This window comes from Salvelinus alpinus, chromosome 19 (genome assembly GCF_045679555.1).
Source record: "Salvelinus alpinus chromosome 19, SLU_Salpinus.1, whole genome shotgun sequence".
Taxonomy (NCBI): Eukaryota; Metazoa; Chordata; class Actinopteri; order Salmoniformes; family Salmonidae; genus Salvelinus; species Salvelinus alpinus.
This window is the reverse complement of record NC_092104.1, coordinates 8,070,967-8,085,521: the sequence shown is the minus strand read 5'-3', so window position 1 is coordinate 8,085,521 and position 14,555 is coordinate 8,070,967. Positions and strand designations below refer to the sequence as shown.

Below are 14,555 nucleotides of genomic sequence, written 5' to 3'. Positions count from 1 at the left end.
AAAAAGCTAATTACTCAACTTTTCTCTAAAATCTCTCAATAGATATCAATTCATGATTAACATGATGACAATGCTAGTTTCACTCATGCGACTAGTTGGGGTTTGCCCCACAGTACATAGTAACGCCTCACCTCTGTGCCCGTCCGTTCGATGGTGCCCTCCTGTCCCGTCAGCACCTGGCACAACATCAGGAAGCTGTGCCCACAGACTCCTCCTACCACGGTTACCTGACTATCACCATAGTTACGAACAGTGCCAGCTAGCACCACATCCTCACACAGCAAGACAGTAAGGGGCGGGGCTTCAGGAGGAAGAGGAAGTGATGGAAGAGATGGATACAGGAACTACCTACCTACCACCTGGAGAGAGAGAGAGAGAGAAATAAAATATGTATTGGTGAGGTGGTGAGGCTATGGATAGAAAGTGACCATCAACACATAGGCATACTGATGTTATAACAGACTTACTATTGGTTATTATGAGCTATGAGGACAGGAGTGAGTAAGAATTTATAAGGATTGTGTTAGAATCTTGACAAAGAAGTGCTGGCTGAGAGTAGCCTACTTTGATTGATTGATTGATTGAGTGGCCTACTTACCGAGGGGGCAGGACGTCAGTGAGGCGGGAGGGTTCTGATAGGAAGTACTGATGAACATAAACAGGAACTGACTCTCCTAAAGCACCTGCTGTGATTGGCTGACGACTCGACACGCCCTCCCTGGTCACCTGGACGCAGGGTGAGACTCAGCGATGGCATCATGACACGGGCATTCCACAGAGAAACCCTGGAGAGACAGAGATTTACCTCAACTTAATCAATAATTCAATGACAACAGACACAAGTTTACTTATATTACCACTTTTGCTCCTATTTGACCCAATACGGAACAATAAGGCACAGCTGACTGAACCTTGACCCATCTAGACTTTGTGGGGGGACCAGATCTTGGGACAGGGTACGTGGGGGTGAGATAGAAAGAAAGAGAGAGAGAGAGAAAGAAAGAGAGAGAGAGAGAAAGAGAGAGAGAAAGAGAAAGAGAGAAAGAGAGAGAGAGAAAGAGAGAGAGAAAGAGAGAGAGAGAGAAAGAGAGAGAGAGAGAGAGAAAGAGAGAGAGAGAGAGAGAAAGAGAGAGAGAAAGAGAGAAAGAGAGAGAAAGAGAGAGCGAGAGAGCGAGAGAGCGAGAGAGAAAGAGATAGAGAGAGAAAGAGAGAGAGAAAGAGAGAGAGAGAGAGAAAGAGAGACAGAGAGACAGAGAGACAGAGAGAGAGAGAGAGAGAGAGAGAGAGAGAGAGAGAGAGAAAGAGAGAGAGAGAGAGAAAGAGAGACAGAGAGACAGAGAGACAGAGAGAGAGAGAGAGAGAGAGAGTGAGAGGTAAAGATGCTGTTCCAAGAAAACATCTCAGAAAGTCAACATGGGCGCCCAAATGTCAACACAAATGAGAACACTTGGGCAGGATTCCAACTAATGCCGGCAAATGGCCTGTGTGCATTCTAATGGACCATACTCCTAGTCCATATTCACTTCATAAGAAGGAATTCCCTTAGACCAAGCCCACTTTGTGGGAAAACAAATCGGTCGTACCCATTGACCCCCATTGAAAAAGAGCCAACTTCTTAGTTGATTTGTTATTACACAGAAATCAAAAACCATGCTGAAAAACAGCTGTGTTGTACAATGTATGTAACCAAGTCAACAATCCTGATCTACGGGCCTTTCGAGTGGCACAGCGGTCTAAGGCACTGCATCGCAGTGCTTGAGGCGTCAACTACAGACCTGGGTTCGATCCCAGGCTGTGTTGTAGCCGGCCGCGACCGGGAGACCCATCAGGTGGTGCACAATTGGCCCAGCGTCGTCCGGGTTAGGGGAGGGTTTGGCCCAGCGTCGTCCGGGTTAGGGGAGGGTTTGGCCGGCAGGGATATCCTTGTCTCATCGTGCTCTAGTGACTCCTTGTGGCGGGCTGGGCGCAGTGCACACTGACATCGGTCGCCAGTTGTACAGTGTTTCCTCCAACACATTGGTGTGGCTGGTTTCCGGGTTAAGAAGCAGTGCGACTTGGCAGGGTCGTGTTTCAGAGGACCAACCTTCTTCTTTCCCGAGACTGGAACAATCAATTGGGGAGAAAAAGGGGTAAAAAGTCACAAAAATAAAATAATCCCCATCTACAGTTTGCAATGTTTTGCAAATGTATAAAAAAAACTAAACAGAAATACCTTATTTCCATAAGTATTCAGACCCTTTGCTAAGAGCCTCGAAATTGAGCTCCTTGATTGGAGTCCACCTGTGGTAAATTAAATTGATTGGACATTATTTGGAAAGACAGTGCATGTCAGAGCAAAAACCAAGGCATGATGTCAATGGAATTGTCTGTAGCGCTACGAGACCAGACTGTGTTGAGGCACAGATCTAGGGAAGGTTACCAACACATGAAGGTCACCAAGAACACGGTGGCCTCCATCATTCTTAAAGGGAAGAAGACTGGAACCACCAAGACTCTTCCTAGAGCTGGCTGCCCGGGCCACACTGAGCAATTGGGGGAGAAGGGCCTTGGTCAGGGAGGTGACCAAGAACCTGATGGTCACTCTGACAGAGCTCTAGAGTCCCTCTGTGGAGATTGGAGAACCTTCCAGAAGGACAACCATTTCTGCAGCACTCCACCAATCAGGCCTTTATGGTAGAGTGGCCAGACGGAAGCCACTCCTCAGTAAAAGGCACATGACAGCTAGCTTGGAGTTTGCCAAAAGGCACCTAAAGACTCTCAGACCATGAGAAATAAGATTCTCTGGTCTGATGAAACCAACATTGAACTCTTTGTCCTGAATGCCAAGCGTCACGTCTGGAGGAAACCTGGCACCATCCCTACGGTGAAGCATGGTGGTGGCAGCATCATGCTGTGGGGATGTTTTTCAGGAACTGGGAGACTAGTCAAGATCGAGGGAAAGATGAATGGAGAAAAGTACAGAAAGATCCTTGATGAAAACCTGCTCCAGAGAGCTCAGGGCCAAAGGAAGCAATCACACAATTTTTCATCCCCCAAAAATTACCCTTTCTAGTTTCTATCATAGTAATTCACACCCCTCATCTCCCAAAATCCCACTGCCTCCAGTTTAACAGTGATGAAATGACCAGCAGATCAGCTTCAACTCCAGTAACGTTGCCATGAGCAACCGATGATCCCCCCCAGTAATAAATGGAATAAAGGAACACAAGCAAGGCATCATGCAACCTGACGGGAGGATTCCAGCTGAAGAGCGGACCATGACAAGACAGTATAAATAGAACATGACAGAGAGAGAGAGAGAGAGAGAGAGAGAGAGAGAGAGAGAGAGATTGACTGAGAGAGAGATTGACATCAGGGCCCTGCTCTGCCTGCTGTCATTACAGGACAGGATGTCTCTGAGAGACAAACACACACATATACACTCACACACGTAGTAACATACACACACACACTGAGTGTACGAAACATTAAGAACACCCGCTATTTCCTTGACAGAGTGACCAGGTGAGACCAGGTGAAAGCTATGATCCCAAATTGATGTCACTTGTTAAATCCTCTTCAATCAGTGTAGATGAAGGGGAGGAGACAGGTTAAATAAGGAGTTTTAAGCCTTGAGACAATTGAGACATGGATTGTGTATGTGTGCCATTCAGAGGGTAAATGAGCAAGTCAAAAGATTGAAGTGCTTTTGAACAGGGTATGGTAGTAGGTGCCAGGCGCACCGGTTTGAGAATGTCATTTTTTATTTTATTTTATTTCACCTTTATTTAACCAGGTAGGCAAGTTGAGAACAAGTTCTCATTTACAATTGCGACCTGGCCAAGATAAAGCAAAGCAGTTCGACACATACAACAACACAGAGTTACACATGGAGTAAAACAAACATACAGTCAATAATACAGTAGAAAAATAAGTCTATATACAATGTGAGCAAATGAGGTGAGATAAGGGAGGTAAAGGCAAAAAAAGGCCATGATGGCGAGGTAAATACAATATAGCAAGTAAAACACTGGAATGGTAGAAATAGAAATAATGGGGTGCAAAGGAGCAAAATAAATAAATTAATAAATACAGTAGGGGAAGAGGTAGTTGTTTGGGCTAAATTATAGATGGGCTATGTACAGGTGTAGTAATCTGTGAGCTGCTCTGACAGCTGGTGCTTAACGCTAGTGAGGGAGATAAGTGTTTCCAGTTTCAGAGATTTTTGTAGTTCGTTCCAGTCATTGGCAGCAGAGAACTGGAAGGAGAGGCGGCCAAAGGAGGAATTGGTGGTGACCAGAGAGATATACCTGCTGGAGCGCGTGCTACAGGTGGGTGCTGCTATGGTGACCAGCGAGCTGAGATAAGGGGGGACTTTACCTAGCAGGGTCTTGTAGATGACCTGGAGCCAGTGGGTTTGGCGACGAGTATGAAGCGAGGGCCAGCCAACGAGAGCTTGCAGGTCGCAGTGGTGGGTAGTATATGGGGTTTTGGTGACAAAACGGATGGCACTGTGATAGACTGCATCCAATTTATTGAGTAGGGTATTGGAGGCTATTTTGTAAATGACATCGCAGAAGTCGAGGATCGGTAGGATAGTCAGTTTTACGAGGGTATGTTTGGCAGCATGAGTGAAGGATGCTTTGTTGCGAAATAGGAAGCCAATTCTAGATTTAACTTTGGATTGGAGATGTTTGATGTGAGTCTGGAAGGAGAGTTTACAGTCTAACCAGACACCTAGGTATTTGTAGTTGTCCACATATTCTGAGTCAGAACCGTCCAGAGTAGTGATGCTGGACGGGCGAGCAGGTGCAGGCAGCGATCGGGTGAAGAGCATACATTTAGTTTTACTTGTATTTAAGAGCAGTTGGAGGCCACGGAAGGAGAGTTGTATGGCATTGAAGCTCGTCTGGAGGGTTGTTAACACAGTGTCCAAAGAAGGGCCAGAAGTATACAGAATGGTGTCATCTGCGTAGAGGTGGATCAGAGACTCACCAGCAGCAAGAGCGACATCATTGATGTATACAGAGAAGAGAGTCGGCCCAAGAATTGAACCCTGTGGCACCCCCATAGAGACTGCCAGAGGCCCGGACAACAGGCCCTCTGATTTGACACACTGAACTCTATCAGAGAAGTAGTTGGTGAACCAGGCGAGGCAATCATTTGAGAAACCAAGGCTATTGAGTCTGCCGATGAGGACGTGGTGATTGACAGAGTCGAAAGCCTTGGCCAGGTCAATGAATACGGCTGCACAGTATTGTTTCTTATCGATGGCGGTTAAGATATCGTTTAGGACCTTGAGCGTGGCTGAGGTGCACCCATGACCAGCTCTGAAACCATATTACATAGCGGAGAAGGTGCGGTGCGATTCGACTTGGCATGAACCGCAAAACTGCTTTGGTTTTTCACGCTTAACAGTTTCCCATGTTTATCAAGAATAGTCCACCACCCAAAGGACATCCAGCCAACTTGACACAACTGCGGGAAGCATTGGAGTCAACATGGTCCAGCATCCCTGTGGAAAGCTTTCAAAACCTTGTAGAGTCCAAGCCTCGACGAATTGTGCCTATTCTGAGGGAAAGGGGGTTTGCAACTCAATATTAGGAACATGAACACTAACACGCACGCACGCACACACGCACACACACCTCCTGAGGCAGAGACAGCCAAGGCAGAGAGAACCAATCCTCCGTAATGACTCTCTAGTGACATATGTTCTCCCAGAAGTCACACACCATTACCCCCGAGAGCCCTCTGAAGGTAGGACCTACAGTTATAAACAACCAACTGTATACTGTTTTTTTCTGTCAGTCGTTTACATGCGAGTCCTGTGAAATCTGTCCTGGACTCGGTTTCCATTTCTGCACCTTACCCCATTGAATCGAAGTCTCTCCTCTACTCACATGTGATTGCGGCTTGTATTTAAAAACACAAAATACCCACTAAATATAAGCTACAAGCATCGTCTGTATACATGCTGTCAGTGTCATAGAGAACTACGACAGAGCATACCCCCCCCCCCGCCAGGACAGTCAGCTAATTGGCTACCGAGTGGCGCAGCGGTCTAAGGCACTGCATCCCAATGCTAGAGGCTTCACTACAGACCCGGGTTCGATCCTGGACTGTATCACAACCGGCCGTGATCGGGAGTCCCATAGGGCAGCACACAATTGGCCCAGCGTCGTCCAGGTTAGAGGGGTGTTTGGCTGTTAATAATACATTGTTTTTAACTGATTTGCCTAGTTAAAATAAAGGTTCAATAAAGAAATAAAAAATGGCCCCCTATTCTCTGTAGTGCACTACTTTTGACCACACGGCCCATAGAAAATAGGGAACCACTTGGGACGTAACCCTATGTCTGTTCCCCTCCCAGGTTTGGAGGTTAGAAAGGACCTGCTATGTTAGCAAGGACCTGTTTCTAATTACGTTCCGGGGCCCCCGACCACCCCCTCAAGAAAATAAAATAAATCGTCCCCCAGCTGGGGACCCCTGCAGTACAGCATCACTTATGCTTATTTTCAACCCTCTTATTTTTTTCTGAGTGTCAAGTAACCTTCACTCTACAGAACAGGCCTTGAATAGAGACCCAGACTGGGTGTCTTCAGAACCCTATTTTGGGACGCAGCCCAGGAGAAAATAAATAGAACGGATAATACTGTAGTAGCTTAACAGACACAGTGGAGACGGAAAGGACTATGAGAGGGAGAGAGAGATAGAGAGAGAGACAGAGACAGAGACAGAGACAGAGACAGAGACAGAGACAGAGAGAGCGAGAAAGAGAGAGAGAGAGAAAGAGAGAGAGAGGTACAGAGACAGAGAGAGACAGAGAGAGAGAGAGAGAGAGAGAGAGACGGAGAGAGAGAGAGAGAGAGAGACAGAGACGGAGAGAGAGACAGAGAGAGAGAGAGACAGAGACAGAGACGGAGAGAGAGAGAGAGAGACAGAGAGAGAGAGAGAGAGAGACAGAGACAGAGAGACAGAGAGAGAGACAGAGAGAGAGACAGAGAGAGAGACAGAGACAGAGAGAGAGAGACAGAGAGAGACAGACAGACAGACAGACAGACAGACAGACAGACAGACAGACAGACAGACAGACAGACAGACAGACAGACAGACAGACAGACAGAGAGAGAGACAGACAGAGAGACAGAGACAGAGACAGAGACAGAGACAGAGACAGAGACAGAGAGAGACTGTCCATTTTTAAAGTCTATAGATTTGGTCTGTATTTGATGAGCCGTCACAAACCAAATTCTCGGCGTAATGGCTGGCTATCACAAGTAGTCTACATGAACACATTGCTTTAAACACAAACACCACAATGTGAACATTCACACTAACAACCTCTTACACAGTCCCAGACAGTAAGTTGTCGGGCATCCTGACAACCCTGACCCACACCCACAACACAGGAAGCTGCTGAGGCCTTATAATAATGGCTGGACGGAACGAATGGAAACCTTGGGTTTGATGTACTTGATACCATTCCAAATATTCCGCTCCAGTCATTACCACCAGCCCATCCTCCACCATTAAGGAGCCACCAAACTTGTGTTACCCACACCCACCCACTCCCACACTTCTGTCCCAGAAGCAACCTGCCATTTACCTGTTGGGTGGTTAGGGGTCAAGAGGTCAAAGGTGAGGGCCGATATACTTGAGCGTTTGGCCCTCGTTCATACAGATGTAGGATCTTAATTTGAGCCAGTTTGCTACAGCAGGAAAATCATCCTGCAGCAACAGGAAATGTGAATTATTATGTGGAATATAATTAATGGGCATATTTGTAGGGGTTGATACATGTTTTGTATGGGAAAATCAAGCCTGAAATTTCAAAGTGGAAATTACAAACGTCAGAATCCTTTTTCTGCAACAGGGTGATCAAATTAAGATACTGCCTCTGTAAATAATATTTCTAGGCTAACTAATGGCTATGGGGCCTGGTCAAAAGTAGTGCACTATATAGGGAATAGGGCTCTGGTCTATAGTAGTGCACTATATAGGGAATAGGGTGCCATCTGGGAAGCGACAAACGTCACACTCTCAGGTTGCGTAACCATGGTGATGTTCACGGAATGTTCTTGATGCAATCTCTTGTTAGAGAATCTCTCGTGACAGACCTAAACATTAAAGGCTTAATCCAGTGCACATATTCTCATTGGCACAACTACAGTTGAATGTGTATTGTCTCTATAGGTCCATAATCTATAGGTCCAGAATATATAGGTCTATAATTTATAGGTCCAGAATCTATTTGTCTAGAATCTATAGGTCCATAATCTATAGGTCCATAATCTATAGGTCCATAATCTATAGGTCTAGAATCTATAGGTCCAGAATCTATAGGTCCAGAATATATAGGTCCAGAATATATAGGTTTATAATCTATAGGTCCATCATCTTGCATTAGTTGATCAGGTGTGATCACAAGCACACCCCATGAGGTTTATAATTCACTGGCCTGAATCCACCCTTTTCTCACTCTGGAGTGGCAATAGTATTGTAATTATTCTAGTGTATCAAGAGTCACACTTAAAGATATAGCCTAGTCACTCCTACAAAGAACACCCCATTCACAAAGTTCTTTACAAGGGTGGATCTATCACAGCTAAAACACAACCACACCCAACCTACTCCCTGCATAGAGACAGCAGACAAACACACACACACACACACACACACACACACACACACACACACACACACACACACACACACACACACACACACACACACACACACACACACACACACACACACACACACACACACACACACACACACACACACACAATCAACTGTTGATGGGATTAGGTTAGTGTGATCCACAGAGTTAGAATGTGACGTCATCGTGTACAGAGGAAGGTCATGTAATGACCGACTATGAACAGAGGGAGTGAGAGAAAACTGGAAGAGATAGATAGAGAGAGAAAAAAAAGAGAGAGAGAGAGACACACACACACAGAGACACACTGCCCACAAAATGAGGTGGAAACTGAGCTGCACTTCCTAACCTCCTGCCAAATGTATGACCATATTAGAGAGACATATTTCCCTCAGATTACACAGATCCACAAAGAATTTGAAAACAAATCCAATTTTGATAAACTCCCATATCTACTGAGTGAAATACCAGTGTGCCATCACAGCAGCAAGATTTGTGACCTGTTGCCACAAGAAAAGGGCAACCAGTGAAGAACAAACACCATTGTAAATACAACCCATATTCGTGTTTATTTATTTTCCCTTTTGTACTTTAACCATTTGTACATCGTTACAACACTGTATATATACATGATATGATATTTGTAATGTCTTTATTATTTTGGAACTTCTGTGAGTGTAATGTTTACTGTTCATTTTTAATGTTTATTTCACTTTTGTTTATTATCTTCTTCACTTGCTTTGGCAATGTTATCATATGCCAGCAGCATCCCAATGCCAGCAGCATACCACCCTGCATCCCACTGCTGGTTTGCTTCTGAAGCTAAGCAGAGTTTGTCCTGGTCAGTCCCTGGATGGGAGTCCAGGTGGTGTTGGGAGGGCCAGTAGGAGGCACTCTTTCCTCTGGTCTAAAAAAATATCCCAGGGCAGTGGGGTATTTTATATTGGGATTTTTCAAAGTAGCCATCCTTTGCCTTGATGACAGCTTTGCACACTCTTGGCATTCTCTCAGCCAGCTTCACCTGGAATGTTTTTCCAACAGTCTTGAAGGAGTTCCCACATATGCTGAGCACTTGTTGGCTGATTTTCCTTTTCCTTCACTCTGCGGTCCAACTCATCCCAAACCATCTCAATTATGTTGAGGTCGGGTGATTGTGGAGGCCAGGTCATCTGATGCAGCACTCAATCACTCTCCTTCTTGGTCAAATAACCCTTACACAGCCTGGAGGTGTGTTTTGGGTCATTGTACTGTTGAAAAACAAATGATAGTCCCACTAAGCGCAAACCAGATAGGATGGCATATCGCTGCAGAATGCTGTGGTAGCCATGCTAGTTAAGTGTGCCTTGAATTCTGAATAAATCACAGACAATGTCACCAGCTAAGCACCATCACACCTCCTCCTCCATGCTTCACAGTTGGAACCACACATGCAGAGATCATCCGTTCACCTACTCTGCGTCTCACAAAGACACGGGGGTTGGAACCAAAAATCTCAAATTTGGACTCATCAGAACAAAGGACAGATCTCCACCGGTCTAATGTCCCTCGCTCATGTTCCTTGGCCCAAGCAAGTCTCTTCTTCTTATTGGTGTCCTTTAGTAGTGGTTTCTTTACAGCAATTCGACCATGAAGGCCTGATTCACACAGTCTCCTCTGAACAGTTGATGTTGAGATGTGTCTGTTACTTGAACTCTGTGAAGCATTTATTTTGCTGCAATTTCTGAGACTGTTAACTCTAATGCACTTATCCTCTACAGCAGAGATAACTCTGGGTCTTCCTTTCCTGTGGCGGTCCTCATGAGAGCCAGTTTCATCATAGCTCTTGATGGTTTTTGCGACTGCACTTCAAGAAACCTTCAAAATTCTTGAAATTTTCCTTCATGACCTTCATGTCTTAAAGTAATGATGGACTGTCGTTTCTCTTTGGTTATGTGAGCTGTTCTTGCAATAATATGGTAACTTACCAAATAGGGCTATCTTCTGTATACCACCCCTACCTTGTCACAACACAACTGATTGGCTCAAATGCATTAAGAAGTTAAGAAATTCCACATATTAACAAGGCACACCTGTTAAAGGAAATGCATTCCAGGTGACTACCTCATGAAGCTGGTTGAGAGAATGCCAAGAGTGTGCAAAGCTGTTATCAAGGCAGAGGGTGGCTACTTTGCTTAGAATCTCAAATATAAAATATATTTAGATTTGTTTAACACTTTTTTGGCTATTACATGATTCCATATGTGTTATTTCACTGTTTTGAAGTCTTAGTCTACAATGCAGAAAATAGTAAAAATAAAGAAAAACTGAGTAGGTGTGTCCAAACGCTTGACTGGTACTGTATTATATATATATATATATATATCACCCTCACACACACATATATATATATATATATATATATATATATGTGTGTGTGAGGGTGATATATATATATATATATATATATAATACAGTACCAGTCAAGCATATATATATATATATATATATATATATATATATATATATATATATATATATATATATATGTGTGTGAGGGTGATATATATATATATATAGGGGATCTTAACTAAGTCATCAGCTCAGATGGATAGTTGTGAGAATGCTGTTTGATAGGGGTCTCTTCCTTTCTCAAACTCCCTCTCTCTCTTCTCTTCCTCCCCCTCCCTCTTCCTCCCCCTCCCCTCCCCCTCTTCCTCCCCCTCCCTCCCTCCCCCGTCTCTCTCCCTCTGTTCGAGGCCATTTTTGGAGCTGCTGAGTGCCAGGCTTCCTGACAACAACACAGACAGACAACATAAATGGGGATATCAGCTTGTGACACTTACCCTCACAGAGACACAGCCAAGGCACTCACCCTCACAGAGACACAGCCAAGACACTCACCCTCACAGAGACACAGCCAAGGCACTCACCCTCACAGAGACACAGCCAAGACGCTCACCCTCACAGAGACAGAGCCAAGACGCTCACCCTCACAGCGACACAGCCAAGAAGCTCACCCTCACAGAGACACAGCCAAGACGCTCACCCTCACAGAGACACAGCCAAGACGCTCACCCTCACAGAGACACAGCCAAGACGCTCACCCTCACAGAGACACAGCCAAGACGCTCACCCTCACAGAGACACAGCCAAGACGCTCACCCTCACAGAGACACAGCCAAGACGCTCACCCTCACAGAGACACAGCCAGGGCTTCTCTTTCTTTTCCTCTGCCTTTGTTTTTCCACTTTTCCTTTTTGTTTTTGTGGCGAGCACCTCTGGTGACTGGTGTCTCTGCCTTTCAGAGAGTCTAGCCGGTCAGCTTGCCTTAGTTATATCTCTCCCTCTTTCTTTTCGCTTTCTTTTGCTCTTTCTTCCTCTCTTGGCCTCCTCAACCTGAATATGGTTTTAAGAGAGAAACGTTGTTCCCAAGTCCAGTGCTCATCAGGTTGTTCTAGTGCTGTGATTAAGTGGCTCTTTCTACTCCCCTCCCGTTCTGGTATGCCCAACAACCCTAACCCTAACCCTCCCTTTCCCTCAGTAACTCTTTAAAAGACACATAAACCCTCCCATCCCCACCTCTCTTGCTTGCACACACTCTCGCTCCGCGTCCCCCTCTCCTCCACTCTCTCTCTCTCTGCTTTCCACTCTCCTCCACTCTCTCTCTCTGCTTTCCACTCTCCTCCACTCTCTCTCTCTCTGCTTCCCCCTCTCCTCCACTCTCTCTCTCTCTGCTTCCCCCTCTACTCCACTCTCTCTCTGCTTCCCACTCTCCTCCACTCTCTCTCTGCCTTTCATCAGGCCTCCTCACTCTCTCTCTTTTCTCTCTTTCAACCACTCTCCCTTTAGCTCTCAGCCCCCCTCTCTTTCTTTCTTTCTTTCTTTCTTTCTTTCTTTCTTTCTTTCTTTCTTTCTTTCTTTCTTTCTTTCTTTCTTTCTTTCTTTCTTTCTTTCTTTCTTTCTCTCCTTCTCTCTGCTTTTCGTCTCTGTTCCTCCCAGCTGGTAGTTTCAGGCGTGTTCTCTGCTCAGTCAGCACTGAACACATATAGAGAAGGGGGGGGGGGGGGCTTCTGATTGGCTAGGGGAGGGGGCTCAGCTGGAGTAGTCGAGAACCTGATTGGCTAGGTGGAGAGCAGGGGAAGCCAAAGCTCCGCCCACCTGCTCAGTCTGTTTTCAGAAGCAGAGAGAGCAGAGAACGCTCTGAAAACAGCCTTTCTCTCTCTGTGTGTGTGTGTGTGTGTGTGTGTGTGTGTGTGTGTGTGTGTGTGTGTGTGTGTGTGTGTGTGTGTGTGTGTGTGTGTGTGTGTGTGTGTGTAACAAGTGTTTCTATGTATATGGTTGTAATGTGTGTATACGTAAATGGGAGTGAGTAGTGGTATGTAGCTTACGTGTGTGAGTGTGTTTGAGTGCACGTGTGTGAGTGTGTTTGAGTGCACGTGTGTGAGTGTGTTTGAGTGCACGTGTGTGAGTGGGTTTGAGTGTACGTGTGTGAGTGTGTGAGTGTGTTTGAGTGCACGTGTGTGAGTGTGTTTGAGTGCACGTGTGTGAGTGGGTTTGAGTGTACGTGTGTGAGTGTGTGAGTGTGTTTGAGTGCACGTGTGTGAGTGTTTGTGTGTGAGTGTGTTTGAGTGTACGTGTGTGAGTGTGTTTGAGTGTACGTGTGTGAGTGTGTTTGAGTGTACGTGTGTGAGTGTGTATGTGTGAGTGTGTTTGAGTGTACGTGTGTGAGTGTGTTTGAGTGTACGTGTGTGAGTGTGTTTGAGTGTACGTGTGTGAGTGTGTGTGTGTGAGTGTGTTTGAGTGCCCGTGTGTGAGTGTGTTCAATCGTCACGTTGTTTCTTCCACTATGTGTTGTCACTAAATAGCTCTCACACAGTTAACATGCTGTTCACTATTACCACACACACACACACACCACACACAGGAAGTGGAGCTCCTGTAGTTTAGCTGATAAAGTGTGTTCTCTGTGCCCAAAGATAAGCCCTCTGCTCTGCTGCATGAGAAAACCCCCAGTGTGTGAGAGGATGGGGGATGGGGGTTGCAACACTGGGGTGTATATTTACATTTTCATTCTCTTAGGCACCAGACAGCGTTTATTTACAAATGGTTAGTTTTAACACACACACCCAGTTAGCTTTCCCACAACGGTGTCAATCATCAGTTACTCTAAACCAGAAGCTGTAACCTGCCTGCTAGTTCATGTTTAGGAAGGTTTAAAGAAGGCATGTGTGTGTGTGTGTGTGTGTGTGTGTGTGTGTGTGTGTGTGTGTGTGTGTGTGTGTGTGTGTGTGTGTGTGTGTGTGTGTGTGTGTGTGTGTGTGTGTGTGTATCAAATCTTATTTGTCACTTGCGCCGAATACAACCGGTGTAGACCTTACAGTGAAATGCTTACTTACAAACCGTTAACCAACAACGCAGTTTAAAAATATACAACAAAAAAAAGTAAGAGATAAGAATAACAAATAATTAAAGAGCAGCAGTAAATAACAATAGCGGGGCTATATACAGGGGGTACCGTTACAGAGTCAATGTGGAGGCTATATACAGGGGGTACCGTTACAGAGTCAATGTGGAGGCTATATACAGGCGGTACCGGTATAGAGTCAAAGTGGAGGCTATATACAGGGGGTACCAGTACCGAGTCAATGTGGAGACTATATACAGGGGGTACCGGCATAGAGTCAATGTGCGGGGGCACCGGTTAGTTGAGGTAATATGTACATGTAGGTAGAGTTAAAAAAGTGACTATGCAAAGATAATAACAGAGAGTAGCAGCAGCGTAAAAGAGGGTGGGGGGGGGGGGGGACAATGCAAATAGTCTGGGTAGCCATTTGATTAGATGTTCAGCAGTCTTATGGCTTGGGGGTAGAAGCTGTTTAGAAGCCTCTTGGACCTAGACTTGGCGCTCCGGTACCGCTTGCCGTGCGGTAGC

The 14,555-nt window shown here is 45.5% G+C and overlaps 1 protein-coding gene across 9 annotated transcripts in view; it reads right to left on the bottom strand.

Annotated features, from left to right (window-relative positions):
• LOC139544944 (atos homolog protein B-like) overlaps window positions 1-14,555 on the bottom strand; it is a 45,931-nt gene that overhangs the window by 14,807 nt on the left and 16,569 nt on the right. For 3 of the 9 annotated variants that reach the window (XM_071352173.1, XM_071352180.1, XM_071352181.1), the window contains exons 1-3: window positions 11,641-13,730; window positions 599-785; window positions 132-359 (exon numbers count right to left, since the gene is read on the bottom strand). The gene's annotated coding sequence lies outside the window, so the exon portion shown is untranslated. The other 6 variants (XM_071352175.1, XM_071352174.1, XM_071352177.1 and 3 more) reach the window with 6 other exon arrangements.